The 16,832-nt window shown below is 26.9% G+C and overlaps 1 long non-coding RNA gene across 1 annotated transcript in view; it reads left to right on the top strand.

Moving 5' to 3' along the window:
- The first annotated feature begins 213 nt into the window (after window positions 1-213).
- Window positions 214-16,832, top strand: part of LOC108561687 — a 50,022-nt gene continuing 33,403 nt past the window's right edge. The window contains exon 1 of the long non-coding RNA XR_001891025.1: window positions 214-443. This is a non-coding gene — a long non-coding RNA (uncharacterized LOC108561687). The remainder of the gene's footprint in view (window positions 444-16,832) is intronic.

The following is a 16,832-nucleotide window of genomic DNA, read 5'->3' on the forward strand; positions in this document are numbered from 1 at the left end:
CACTCAATATCTTTGCGGATCCGGAAACTGGAACTGCGTTGTTCCGGAATGTAGGGAAGCGTATCCTGAGGGGTTCTTTCCAACATCTCTCTCTCTCTCTTTCTCTCTCTTTCTCACTCACTCACACACGATCCTAGTGTATCGGACAATGCGGCAACAGCGAAAGGCGGAGGCAGCGGCGGCGGTGGCGGTGGAGGCGGCAGCACAGCCAGCAAAGCTTACAACTATCTCAGTTTCGCACGCGACGCGCCACAAAAAGGACGCGCAACCGAGGCAACCCGTACCGAGTGCACACAGTAATACATTTTTTTTGTTGTTGTTGTTGTTAACCGGAAAAAGAAAATATTATTTTTCTCGACCCGGAAAAGTGAAACGGTGTAGATTCGATCAGACTTTGACAGTGCTTTGTGATCCGGATTTTGTTTAGTCTTCCGTGCAGAAAGGTAAGGGTAGTACGCGGCCCGGCGCATTCGCAAAATTATGTAACTTTCAAAACTGCACTAAAACTCGGATTTTCTAAATTGCGCAGCGGATACCGACGATAAACAATTCGATAATTTTCATTAAATTCAATATTATTCATATTAATATTTTCCTAAAGAGACATTTTGCTGTAAATATAAAGAAAAGTATGTAATTTTTTATAGAATTATAAACAATATTATAAATAATATTTAGAAAATATACTGTTATACCTTTTTTTTTCTTCAAATTTAAAAAAAATAAATATCCATATGGCAATTTTCATGAAATTCAATATTGTCATAACTATTATTTACATCTAATTTTGATAAAATCTGAAAAGTAATATTAAATACCAATTAGAAAATGAGTTAATTTTCTATATTCCAATTAGATTTCTTTTAATTATTTGTTGAAATATTAAGTATGAAAATGTGAATGTAATTTATTTATTTATTTACATTATTTTATTTCATTATTTTTTTTTAGTATTAAAACATCCATAGAAAGCTTTTGTTTTAATCATTTGTGAGAATGTTTTAATCACAATATTTTGTTAATTAAATTCGGAATTTCCATAAAATATTGTTTCAATTTCTCAAACATTTATATTTATTGTTATACTGTTTTTTTATATGCTAGATTCAATTAAGTTTTCAATATTAAAATTACATAATTATTACTTTAATTACAACAATTTCTTAAAAATATTAGTTTCTATTAAAATTTTCATGTGTGAATCTTATTATATATTTACTTACACACATTTATTGGTCCAAATTTACAATAAACAAAGTTTTTACTTTTTATTAGTCTTCAAACATCTATAGAAAAATTATATTTTGATCATTTTCGATAATATTTTTTTTCTTCTACTTTATGTATTTTTCTGCTTTTTTATATAATATTTTGTTAAAGAAATGTAAAATTTCCATAAAATATTGTTTCAGTAACTGAAATTTTTGTATTTACTGTAATACATTATTATTACACTATACTCAATTACATTTTCAATATCAACAAACTTTATTGAAATTACAAAAATTGTAATTAATAATTGATATTTTTATAAATATGTTTCAGTTTTTTTTTGTATGTAAAGATTTACGAACTAGTTCCGTTAAAAAGAGTTGTAAGTCGAATTTTTTCGTAAGTCGTGGGGATTTTAAAAATTTCAAAATATAATTATCTTACCATACTTTACTTATATATATGTTAAATTCCGTATTACTGAACGCAGAAATTTGAAAAAATAGATTAAAATAAACAAAATCCATACTTACAAATTCATCATAATTATTTAATAAAAAACGACAAACGAAACAAATGCAACAAAACAGATAGTACAGATCTTCCAAAAATTAATTTAAGTTAATTTTTTTATCACTATGGATTTCCTTGTAGCAAGATAAAGCTTTTAGAATTTTGTTCGTAAGTCGGGAGATATCTATACAGATCAAATCGTAACAGTAAAAATAAATAATATTTGTTTTAATTAAATTTATTTCAATTATTAGTTTCAATTAAAATCTTCATATGTTGTATATTTTATTAAATTTATATTATATTTACTTACATACTTTTATTAGTCCAAATCTGCGTTGATTTTTCTTCATTTTATTAATATTCAAACATCTATAGAAAGATTACAATTTTATCATTTGCGATAAAACTTTATGTATTTTCTCTGCTTTATTGACAATATATCAATTGTTTCAATTGCTCATATTTTATATTCATTCTAATGATTTTTTTATGTATAATTCAATTCAAATTATTGAATTTAAAAATCTGTGATTAATCATAGTTATTTCTTATTAAATAAATTTCTATCTGTTTATTCATGAATTTCATAAATTTTCTTTAATTTCTATGTTGTTTATAGTTATAATAAACAAATGTAAAATATTCAAAACAAAAATGTGTGAATTTTGTAATAATTATTTAAAATAACGACAACACAGGTATCCCCCGACTTACGAATTCCCGGACTTACGAACAACATTCTAAAAACTCTAACTTGTTACAAGGAGATATATAGTGAAACAAAAATAATATTTTTGAAAGATCTGTACTATCTGTTTTGTTATTCAATTAGTTTCTTATTCAATTTATAAATTTTGACTAAACATTGGCATTAACACAATATTTTTGAAAATAAATGCTTTATTACTTAAATTCCATGGAAATTTCGAAAGTAGATATTGTTTCTTGTTTCTACTTTTAAAATTTAAATTTTTAATTCTTGTACACCTATTACGTAATTAATAATGAATTTGCACTAATTACAATAGATTAAATGATATTAGACTTTGTACTTTAATAATAAACAATCAATAACACCGATGCATATTTAATTTGTTAATTGAAATATTAAAATTACGTTAAAAACAATTGTTTTTCTCATTTTTTATAATTTTTTTTACAATAAATTATGAATAAAATACAATATCATTCGTTCCTATATAAGAATTTGTTTAACGTTTGTTCCAGCCGAGATAGATCGTGACGTAGATCGGACGTTTTCGTAAACATAGAAACGATTATTTAGATGCACAACAAATATACGAAATGCACCTGCGTATGCACCTGCAGATGACTCATAGTAACTTATCAGCACAGGTTTTAACAATCTACTTATTTTTATTACTTTCTCATGGAATATGTAAATGTTTTTGTTGTATTAAAATTTATTTCATATTAAAAAGACTAGAAAATTATTTAATTTCCTTGTAATATTTGTATCAATATATATTAATAATTATATGGAAAAATATATTATGAGTAAGTTCTAAAGAAAGATATTAAACATTCTTCTATTTTTATTTACGTAAATGTTTATATGCATATAAATAATAGTTTTATAAGCTGCTTTTACGAGGCTTATTTATGACGAATATTAAACGAAAATATCTTACAAATGACTTAAAATAACTTATCTTTCGATATCCATAGTTCAGAAATTAACACTTATATAATAAACTAACTAAATAAACTAACAACTAAAAATAATAAAAAAAATTATGAAAGTCTTAAGTCTAGAATTATTTCATTAATTATAACTGATTTTAAATGAATGATAAATCTATTTATAACAATAATTGTTTAAATTATGTAATTTATTTAGATTTAGAATTAGTTATATATATAAAGTGAATAGTTATTTAACATATTTCTTTATATTTACATGGAAAAACGTTTTTGCGGATATAAACTTTTATCATTTTCTTTTACGATGTCTTTTTTATTGCGAGCATTAAATAGAAATTTCTTAAATAATACTGAAAATATTTTTTTGTTTAAACTTATTGTTGAAGTTTATACTTCATAGTTGCAACTGTTTTATACATAACAGCTTAACGAGTTTAATCCGTTCCACAATTTCCGGATTTTTACTCGTATAGTGAAACATATTTAAAAATATACATAATATGTGTAGACAAGTTTTAAAAATGATGTAGAAGGCGCGAAATCCGGGACTTCTCTTCTCATCGTCACTCGTTATGCGAAACGTTGCTCGTTAAACGATTAATTTTTCTTACAATTCATTTTGATCGTTAAGCGAGGTTCTATTGTACAAAGTTAAATTACTTTTTATTCACGAAATAATTTACAAAAACAATAGTTTTATATAAATTTAAACATAATCATAATTCCAAATATTCATGTTTTACTATGAAAATTTTATAGAATGAGGCGTTATTTATGTAAAAACTATAGGATTATAATTTATAAAACGATTTTAACATTGCGTTTTGGGTTTCGTGATTGCGTTGTAAATAATTGTTCATTAGCCAGCCCACCCGGCGCATCCACAATATTCCTATAACTTTCCAAATAATTTTCAATACATTCTGTTCATAAAAAATCATTGTTAAAAGTTAACATCTCAGTTTTATTATTACAAAATTGTTATCTTTTTATTCTTAATTTTATACAATACAATATTTTTATTTAAAATTAGACTACATAATTTATTATTGTTGCGATTGCCCAAGCCCGACAACCGAATTCCCAATGTTCGAAATCCTGACGTTTGAAATTCCGACTGTATCGAAATTCCGACAATCATAAACCCGACTATATTAAAATCCCGACAACCATAATCCCGACTGTATCAAAAATCTCTACAATAACATTTTTAAAATATTCCGGAGCGTAGTGACTTTTTATATTGTTATTAATTATAAATAATAACAATTAATAATCTAATTGTATTTGAGATTATTTTATAAGGTTTATTATGAATAATTCGGGATTTTAATATAAACGGGATTATGGTTGTTGGGATTCTGATATAGTCGGGATTATGGTTGTCGAGATTCTGATACAGTTGGGATTTATTAATGTAAAAAATTAAGAAAATTGATTTTTATTGTCAATATATTCAAATATTGGTGGTAGAAAGAACATAACAAGATTGCTTTCCTTCAAATAACTAAATTGTATACATATTTAATGATTTTCGTTTAAATCTAATTGAAACACGAATGTAACTATACCATTATAAATGTAAATAGTCTACAATTCAATTCAATTTCCTAACACTTACTAATTTCCAAGAAAATATTATTGTTGGTTTTACTTTATATAATATTTTTTGAAATTGAATGAAATCGATTGAAAAATAATATAAATTACATAATTAATTAATTATTATAACTAAATTAAATGTATTGATGAATTAGAATATTTCAAATTTTATAACAATTTTGCATGTCAAAGAAATTAAACTTTATGTAAAAAAATTGAAAGAAAGTATATAAAAGATAGGTGAAGTGAAGAGTTCTTAACGTTTTGTCCCATACATCGAGCTTCTTCTTGAAACCAGCCTTATGCAATTGGTTGTAATTGGTTTTCTAGCTAATCTTCAGTTCCTGGGCAATGGAATAAGTGCTAACATAACGGTCCGACTCGACGATTTCCATGATTTTATCCAGAAATGTCTCATCTTCGACGTCCATATTATCAGAACGGAAGCGTTGCAACCAAAGCTTTGCAAAGCATTTTTTTGGCCGCCTGCTTCGCGTTTCTCCTTAGTCGTAGTGGTACTGAAGAATGTATCGAATTTTCTCTTTTTTACCTCTATTTTGGAACGCTCTAACACACAACTGGATGCACTAAACACAAAACTGTTAAAGAACTTTTTGTAAAGCGCTATGTCGCCTTTAAGTCGCAGTATAGAATGACAAGATGCATTACATACATCGTGAGATATGGCTAACTAAAGCCATTTAACGAAAACCGTTCAAAACTTTTTACTTCACCCAATATTATGTAATTAATCAGTCGAAAAAAGCTTATAAAATTACTCTTACGCATATTATGAGATGTATACTAATAATTCTAGAATGTGTAATAAAAATAAAGAATGATGTAATGTGTAAAAATAAAGCAATATGCATTATAGTTTCATGTGTTGAAAAATGTATGCATTCGATATTCTATTCTAGGCCTTCTCAAGTATCGCAACTGCATAAATGTAACGTGGCGTATACTAAAAAATAAAAATTGAAACTAATCTTTATTGCGTATGCAAATGCATATCGATCTGTGCTATTTCCGCCAAACAACATTGAAATGATTCAAAATTCAATTCAATTCGATTCGAAAACTTTGACATTTATTTAGAAACGTATCGAAAATTGAAACTTTTGAAATTGAATGAAAGTTATGTTTAAAATTATTGAACTACTGTAAAATAAAAAGTTGTAAACATTTTCTTTTTGTTAATGGAAAAATTATAAATTTCTACATTAATTCATTATATATAAATGTTTTATTTGGTTTAAAATTTTATTACGGTTTTCGACCTTGAATAAAAAATGCTGAAAATATGTGTATTCAATATAAAACAATAGGTTTTTTTAGTAGACAAACAAAATACTCATATACTTGAAAACTTCTAAAATATTTGCAAATACAAATACAAATCATATAAATTAAGTAATAAAATTTGAAATTTGAAAAAGTTAAGTTTCCTTATTATCTTTAATTTTTTGCTAATTAATCTTAGAATTAATGAAATACTTGTATTGACTTATTTGTTACACGTTTTTTTTTTCATGTTTTTAAGTAATTGACTTTGAAAATGTATGGTCTAAACTTCGAAGCCTAAAATCAGGAGTTTATAAATTCAAACAAGAAATATTGTCGTGTCCTGAGATTCAAATTGTCTTTGGACACTGTAAAATATCTCGTAGTTATGTCGTTATGGAGTCCTAGTGGACTCTATAAGAAATGCTAGAGGTGAAGTTGGATAATTAACACTGTATTCACTATAAGATTATTAATAACTTCTATGTCTAGATTCCAGTTGCTAAGTTTGTTACTAAGATTTTTATGAGTCTAACATTTCAATGGTTATACATTTCAATATAAGGAAATTCATAATTTTAATATACAAATTATTAATGTGTTGCTTTTATGAATATAAGTTATTTTTTACAGAATTTTTCTAATTTTATGTGAAAAACTGTGTTTTTTACATCTTATAAATTCTTTCATATTTTCATATAAGTCTTCGAGTGATTTGTTCTAGAAATTAAACTTAATAAATTGATTATAGTATACATTGAGAATTTGCATAGAAAAATTGAAACTACTCACAATAAAAGACAAATTATTAATATAGTAGAAACTTTTAGATTATTTCAGTAATTTTCAATTAATTTATTTTTTTTGATATATTAAATTGAGAATTAGTTTATTGAATTTTAAACTTTAGTTTATAAAAGAGGATTTTATGTAAATACACTTTGAAAACTGTACTAGAAACAAAACGAAATTATGTGGATGAAAAAAAAAAGAGAGAAACATTAATGTATAAAGACCAAACCCTTGTTTCAATTCATGTATTTTTCCTCATTTGATTAATTAATAATCGTGCTAGCGCTCATGCTAACGTCATGTGAGTGCTGATTATAACTTCTTTTTTTCGTTCTCCGTTTCGTACGGCTCGAACGATGACGATGAGTTTTGTGTGTAGTTAGTGAGCGGCGTATTCGTGTGTCTGTCTGGTAAATTCTATCGACTAGCTGCCAAAATGCGGTCGGTGTTTGAGGATTATTTATTGAAACGTTTTTCCTCGTGGCAGACGGTTAAACTATTTATTTATTCTTTCCGCTTCGGTCAAAAACAACATAAAATTGACGCCAATCCTCCACTTGCTCCTCTTCTACATACACTCACTTCTCTCCAAATCTAATCCTGAAAATACACATCAAAGTCGAGCCAAATCGATGCCGCGTGATTGATTATAATAAAAAGAAATCAATGACAAAGAAGCGAGAATTAAATAGATTAATTAATTAATTATTAATAAAGTTTAGGATAATTATGTTTAAATGAAGTTCTTGGACTTTCTTTAGTCTTAGAGTTTCGGTAATAAATCTTAATAAACGACAAGTAAATGGAAACAATACAATATCAAAAAATGTATATTAATTATGAACTGACTACAGCAGTGGTTTCAACTCTGCGGTTTCTCAGTTGATATTTGCAGCTTTTCTTACATCTTGGATTTAATTTGATTTAATTGTGCGGTTTTGTGACAAATATGAAACATTAATCTCAACTTAAATTTAATTAATCTTCACATAACAAAAAAAACTGTTGTAAATTAATTAATGTTATATTTATGTAATGAATCAGAAAAATATTTGGAAAATGTAATAATTGTATTCAAATATATTACTTTGTTGATTTTCTTTGTATTTACTGAAGAAAAATTTATATTTTTAAGAAAAATCTTTAGAAATTACAAAAATATCTTAATTTACTTATATTTTTCAATAAATTTAGTAAAATTGCATTAAGAAATAATATTTTTAACAAAAATATTATTTTTAAATAAAATATTATATTATAAACAAAAAACTACTTTTATAGTTCTGTATTTCTTTATAAATTCCAAAAAATATCTTAATTTACTCATCTATTTCATCTATTTTGAATTACATTAAGAATTTCTTCTTCAAACAAAAAATGTGTTTCTTATTTACCTTTTTATAGTAATATATAAATATATCTTAATTTACTGGTCTATTTCTATAAATTTGGACACAATGTGAATGAAATTACATTAAGAATTTCATCTTTAAACAATTAACTAATTTCTTATTTACTTTTTTGAAATATTTATTAGTAAAATCTGTATTTCTTTAGAATTTACAAAATCTCAATTTAGTCACGTATTTAAATAAATTTGGACATAATTTTTAACAACAATTTTTTTTTTAAAGAAAAAACGTATTTTTAAATATATTACATTAATTAGAAAATTCGGTATATTTTATAGAAATTACCAAATTAATTTCGGTTAATACATATTATTTAGTTATAAATAAATTAACTTTTGAAAAACTTAATTAAAATATCAAATTAATTTTTTTGTAAAAAAGCAAGATATTTCATTGATCATTCATAATCACAATCTGCTTATAACGATTTTTCTTCGTAATAAAAAAATGTAAATAACCGAAGCGTCGCAGAAGAAGCTAAGCAAACTCATTAGGAATCTTAATTGAATGAAGTATGTGTGCAAGATATTATTTTACATAATATATTCATCTTCGCGCGTTTCCTCGACTTATATTTTCTTTCGCATCCTCTGAATTAAATTAAAAAGTGGCAATAAATATTCATAAACAGCGGTCGTCGGTCCACAAAGTTAACTTCTTTTCATCAACTTCATCCCAAACCAGTTTACGAAACAGCTGACTCTGTTCAACTCGTATTATTATCAACTTGCATTACGCAACTTTCCTAAATAGGTTTTTGATTTAGTTCATTTTATTCACTAATCGATTCGAAGAAAAGTTTAAATTAGATTTGAATGCAATGTGTTCATGTATCAAAATACACAGTTTTCAGTTATATAAAAAAATTGAAATAATTGTAATTGCGCCTTAATTTTGGCTAACGACCAAAGAATTTTTATATAAAAAGTTTATTTCAAATAAATAAAATTAGTTATTTGAATTTCTAGAATAAAGCAAAAAATTCCGAATAATTATTATAAATCGTTTGATTTTTGCAATATTTATAAATAATTTAAGGATAAAATATTCTTAATTTATTAATTGTTTGACTGTGGTAATAAAATTGAGTATTTTGTTACAATTATACCGAATTATTGAAGATTTCTGTTTGATTTTCTTAATTTACTTTTATTTTCCAACGAACTTTTGTAAATTGTTTTTTTTTCTATATTACTGATAAACAATAAATATTTACGTCCATCAATACGTGTATTTCAATTAAAGTCAAACCGTTGCAGCTGCCACGTTTACAATAGATTTGTTGTTTTAGGATAAATTAATTATATTTGTTTGGTTTGTGTAGCATTTCAGGGCATGAACATCAATAAACTTAACATTAACGTACATTTTCAATCATCAATATAATTACTCGTTGCGCAATTAAATTAATTAAAACAATATTAATAATTTGTGATAATTAGAGAAATAAATATAAATACATTCAATTAATTTACGAGATTCTCATTATTCAGTTGGAATTTGCTGTTATGATTGCATTATGAAATAATACAGTAATTTTATGCAACGGGTCGTGCATTTCGTGTGTGGCGAAAGCGGATGATTTATCCGGAGCGTAATTAGAGGTCATTGTATGGTCATTGTGTAAGCTTCTATATTCACGTAACATTGTAATGAATGACAGTGCGTGAATTAGTTTGTGGTCTGATTGATGATGGACGTAAGAATAATATTATGTTTAGATAAAAATTAATAAATTATCGTTCCATGTCGATCTACGTTGTTGCGTAATTTAAGGAAATTACGTTGTAAACAGATGCTGAAAGTTTCGGTTTTCATTTTAATGGTTTCTCATTTGCACCATAACGTTTAACCTGTACTTAATTTCTAAAGTCTTACAAATTATAGGTCATAAAAGGAGCTGAGATTCTTATTTCTTAATGAATGTCAAGGTCTAACAATGATGTCAATTAATGTCATCATGATAATAGGTCTACGTCAAGAAAAGCAGTGTCTTAATTTTTGTCTAATTATTCGATAACTATGCATCGTTTAATGATGATTATATAATGCAATTAAAGCTAAATATATTGGGTTTAAAACGTGTATAGATTCATATTTTGTGGTAACTGTGGTTTAGCTACAATCACCTGAAAAAAATTATATTTTTTTTTACTAAATTAATGACTTCAAATTTTGTCCTATTACTTGATAAATATCTAAAACAAAGGGATTATTAATTAAAATAATTAATATTGAAAATACAGGCTTCAAAATAAATGTATATTCAAATTGGAGACATTCGTGGTTTACCTACAATCAGCAATGAAATTTGAATAAACTATTTTTCATGCATCAAAACAGGAGTGTATTTACATTTTATCGTATTACTCCATAAGTATGCATTACACATTGATAATTAAATAATCCAATTAAAGCTAAATATATATGCTTTCAGATGAGTATAAATTTATATTTGAGTAAATCATGGTTTACTTGCAATCAGCTGTCAAAATTGAAAATTTGTTGTATATTAGTTTATAATATTTCAACTAATTGTTTTGCATAACGTTTGATATTTGCATTAATTAAATCATTGTTTACGAGCGAGGATTTGTGATAAACGTCTTGTTTTGTGGACTAATCTCGCAGGAAAGCCGCGTTTAGAATAGCCTCTTCTTTGTCCTCAACAGCCCACGCATTTCGAAACATCTTCGACTTACATCTTGCGAAACAATGGAAACACGGCCGCCATTATTCCGGACTTATAGTGGTTAGGTCGTATTTGCATAAGCCCTGAAGTGCAAGAGCTCGAGACTCGACTTAAACATTAATAACAAAACATTTCTGTTGACAATTTCAGTAGGAGTAGGATAATGTAGGAATTACAGGATAAGTCAATCGATTCGGTTAGCGTGCATAATCTGAATGTGTGCAGTAATAATTAATAAAGCAAATCGATTTAGGAATAGGTGGAACGTTTTTGGGAGGATAGTAGAAAACCGACTCTCGTGGGGTTGAGAAGGGGTTGGTCGATTCACGAAGCTCGTTTGTTAATCGGATCGGATATGTTTCGGTGTCGACGTAAATTTAGATGCAGTCTGAAGCGTATTTGCATTTAGAATGTCCGCGACAAGAAAATGCAAATGACCCTCTTTGATATTTACAAGCGGCAGCAGCAATGCCACCAACCATGCAGCAAAGTCTGCCCAAAAGCCAAGTACCCACCACCTTCTCTCCTTTACCCTACACCTATAAATCAACCAAATAAACCTTAATCTACATACACATTAAGATACAATTTATTGCTGCTAATTTAGATAATTAACGATTTACATTTGTTGTTATAATTATACCCTCAAGTATCATAAATATTCGTTTAAAATGTATTTCAAAATGGAAATGTAATAAAACAAAAGAAAAAAAAACTAAAACTAATCTTGTTTCCAATCTCTCCGACGGATGCAATCTTGGATCCATTATGTCTCTGCTAGACGTAGTTCAAATAGTATTTGACACGTACGTTGATGGCATTGCTATTGTCGGCAATTGCAGCACGTTCATACTACCCTAATTCAACACTATGATTACTACACTGAACATGCAAATTCCAATAAAACTATCACATGTAATATACATACACAATTAGATTTCACACTATTCACATCACATTAATCATAAAATATCAACAGAAAAACATCGCATAGTCTAAATCACTGTTTCTCTTAACTGTTGTTGTACTGAGACTCAGATGACAGATGGTATATTGTCAGATGATGACAGCTGTCATTTCGTGACCCAACATATTTATTTATATATTGCCACCCTATTGGCTACAGATCCTCGTTTTGAAACAAGATATTTATTTGTAGCTATATTGTGACCTAATCATTAACAGTTTTTCAACTGTTCCTCGCTTTGACACACGGTGACAGCTGTCATTTTATATATTTATTTGTAGTTATATTGTGATCCAATTATTAACTGTCTTTCATTGTTCCTCGCTTTGACACATGGTGACAGCTGTCATTCTGCTAACAGTTTTCACCTGTTCCTCTTGACACAAGATTATTTATAATTGCAATAAATTCTATCGATTTGAATATTTATAATTCATTAGGATTTTTAATCATTTTCTTTTTCATTTTAAATATACGCAGCTGCGAAATACAGTGTTTTTTGTATGGATTTTACTAAACAATTTTTATCACGGGTCCACAGACGTTGAAAATTGTCGATATTTAAGTAAACCCTCTGCAATAACTGCAGATTGGTTGGATCGTAACTGCTTCACGGATTCATAAAATTCAAAATAAAAGAACATTTGATATAGACCATAAAAGAGGTACTCTTAACATTTTTTTTTTGTTAGCAGCTTCGACTATTTATTCAAATATAAAGCATGGAATTTCGCGTTAATGGATAGACGGAATTGATGTGTTCATGTTAATAGTGTAGTAAAAATTATAGCCGAGTCGTTTGCAGCATCTTATCGGATCCTAAATATAGATAAAATAGCCTTATGCAACGCTAATTACTGTTTTATGATTGTTTCAGTTGATAGAACTTGAGTAACTAAAGAACGTTAATGTATAAAAGATTATCGAGATTCGCATAAAATTAAATCGAGTTTAAAAAAAACTACATTTTTGTTTCTTTGTATAAATTTATTAGTTATTGATTTTATATCTATATTAAGATTATAGTATATTAATATAAATTTAGATTCGTTTTTATAAGTTTATTTAACAAAAAACATATACAAAAATGTAGTTTTCTTGTCTAGTTGAATTATTAATTATTGGAGTGTATAATTTTCTGTGTTTTCTAATTAGAATGTACGTAAAAATGAAAACATAATTTAGCTAATGCACGTTTAAAGCAACGTCACTACTTCGAATATGAAGAAATATTAGAATTACGTCGATTAATCATATCTTTTATGGTAAACACGACCTCATCACATTAAGAGTTTTCGTGGTCTGAGACTGTCGTTGGATTACCGACAGAAATTCGTTCATATTATTTTTTTTATTCTGTCGCGCACTTCATTTGAATATAGAATTAAGTGCACTTATTTCGAATTCAAGGAAATGTTCGATTTATCCAATTTAAACATTGTCGAATCGTGAGAATTATCGAATGCAAATATTTCATCTTCTCGAAATGTCTTGTAGAAAATTCGAAAGAATTATGGAAAATCTTTGTGTAAATTATTCATGATTTTCACAAGCACTATATCATTTTTTTACGGATGCATTTCCCGTTTTGTTTCCAGAACTTTGCTGACATCATTTTTCAAATTTATGGCGAGAAGTAGAAGGTTGGAAAAGTTTGAAATCAGATTTGAAATTGAAATATATATGTTTTTTTTTCAACGTATATCAAATTTGAAATCTTTTATTTATGAAATTTATTTTGGTTTAAAAACTTTGTTACAATTACATTCAAAATAACATTTTTATTAATTATTAACTGATATTACTACCAAATTCATGTTATATTAATGAGTTGATACACGTGATATAACTAAATTGAAACCTAATCACTTTTAAATAAATTAAATCAACTACTCAGTTAATTATTGTCAACATCGTTTCGTCCTTTCGCGAAGTAATTATGTCAGAAGTTCATTAAAAAGTTTGGGTCTCTAAAACAGAGGGCGTCGTGAATTATTTCATCCAAGGAAGAATTTCAAAGACGGACGTACTTTCTAGTTTTTTTTTTAATTTATAGCACAACTCTCCCAAACAAGTTTTCGCACATGAAAGTTATTTCGCCGCATCTCGTTATAACTTCCGAATGGGGCTAAATATTAAATATTTTTCATTTATAGGAAAATTTTCAAACATTTTTCGAGTTTGAAAACATAAATTCCTCCTGAATACCAATATAAACCAGCAAGAAGGTTAATTAAAGCTGCAACAATTGTATAGAGATTATTTAGCTTCTTTTCAGGTTAGAAATCCTCTTAAATTATAATGCGATTATTGTATTTCCTTTCAATGATTTATTGCCGGATTTCGCTGAGTGTATTTTAATCAATTGCGATTTCGAGCGTTTCGAGTAGCTTTTGATCAGAATATTATTGGATTATATAAAGGCATCTTCGCAGTGCTTCATTCATATACTGTCATTGCTGTCATTAACTGTCATCGCTGTCACTAACTGTCATTGCTGTCATTAACTGTCATAAGAAATTTTACTACCAATATCAGGTTATAACCTTGAAGTAGTCATGTCTACTTAAAATAATTGTCAAATTGAAAGAAGAATTGTGTTATTGTTGTAATTATATTATAGAAATGATAATAATTATTAATATTTTGTTTGTTATATGTTAATTATGTGTTATAGTTTAAAGTATTTATTTGACAAATATAAATTGGCATCTTTGCAATACTTCATTCATGTACTGTCATTGCTGTCATTAACTGTCATCGCTGTCATTAACTGTCATAAAAAATGTTACTTCCAACATTAGATTATAACCTTGAAGTAGTCAGGTCTACTTAAAATAATTGTCAAATGGAAAGAATAATTATGTTATTGTTGTAATTATATTATACAGATGCTAATGATTATTAATATTTTGTTTGTTATATGTTAATTGTGTGTTATAATTTATATATTTGATAAATATAAATTGTTACCAAGGACAATTATAAATGTTAATTAAGTATAAATAAAAGCGTTAAAGCCAAGATCCGTGAAGGTTTATAACGAAAGGTTAAATGAATAAGCATTTAATCAGGCGTTAAAATATTGTAACAACCATAAGCTTTATAGTGCATTAAAAAGAACATTATTGATTTTATTATAACCGTTGATTATTTACGCTAGTAAAATATTACCTACAAACAGTTGGAAATAGAGTAAAAACTTTAATGACCGGAAATGGCTGTGCAGTACGAAAAACTATAATTATTAATAATAATTGAAAACTGAAGGCGAAACGGAACCGAATATTCAAGTAAACAGCACGTCCCGGCGAAATGCTCAACCATAAAAACTATTTATGAGAGCATAAAATCAAAATTCGTCTCGTTTCGTTATAAATAGCTGAAATTTAACAGCTTGTTTTATTTACAAAAAATATAAGCAATTAGTTTAACAGACTGGAATATTTCATTGTAGCTAATATTGGGAAATACAAAAAAAAAATAGAACAGGGGAAAAACTGTTTGGAATTATTTATATCCTTGGGGCCAACTGTATCGATTCCAATAATCATCAATGTAATAAACGAATTATTTGTATTGAATTCACCAATTTCAATACCAACAAAGAACGTATCTCACTACAATCGAATAAATATTGATGTTACACTTTTTTTTCTTTCTGCCACGCAAATTAATTTTCTATAATTGACTAATAAAATCCAACTGATCGTAATAATATCAAATTTAGATTTTGGTACATTTGTAGAATTACGTATCGATCGTTCAGCAACGTAAATAAAGCGTTACAACTCCATTCATAATCAGTATTACATCATCATCATTGTTACCATTATCATATTCAAATTTTGTTCACGTCAATCGCACGCCCGAGATTGCATAATGCATTGTTATTGTACAGACGTGTACACGTATGAAACCAGCGTTAATTTTCGTATAAATACTTTTTTATTAATTAACATACATTTTTTAGTAATTAAGTAATTAAATATCAACGTTGCGTGAAAATTTCAAATTTGACATTTAATTTTTGACAGTTGTGTCAGATATTTCAAAATGACAGTTACGGTAAACTTGAAAATTATGACAGCGATGAAGTGTAAAATCAATAGACAGTTGTATTTGCCTAATCTTATACCAACATAAATATTACATTTACATCCTTGTAGTTATTATAGTCATATGGAAGATGACTTATAAAGAGTTATTATATATGAAAATTGAGTCTAAATTTTGTATTTGACAGCTACTTTTGACAGTTGTATCAAATATGATATGATAACAATTACGATAACCTTGAAAATTATGACAGTAATGAATTAAATAAATGAATATTAATACATTTAGTTCCTTGTTATTATAGTCATATGAAGGTTGATTATTGATTAATGTTAGTACTAATAGTAATAAAGCACTAAACTAAATTAAAGTATTGATGGTTTTCTGTTGTGTTACTTTAATATTGATTAAATAATAGCTATTAGTTGAGTAAATTACAACGTCAGTAAAATAAATTTATAATATATTAAGATCTTAGGACTTTCATCAAATTTCATGAGCATTTCTAGCGAGAAATAAATAAAAATAAAGTAATCTAATTTCGTTTGCAGTGCACTCATAAAGGATCTGAGAGTGACATAGAAATAGTTGCAGAAATGCAGCCATCAACAGCCAAACAAATTTTCTCGTC

This window comes from Nicrophorus vespilloides, unplaced genomic scaffold, assembly GCF_001412225.1.
Source record: "Nicrophorus vespilloides isolate i.1.1-1 unplaced genomic scaffold, Nicve_v1.0, whole genome shotgun sequence".
NCBI classification, from domain to species: Eukaryota; Metazoa; Arthropoda; class Insecta; order Coleoptera; family Silphidae; genus Nicrophorus; species Nicrophorus vespilloides.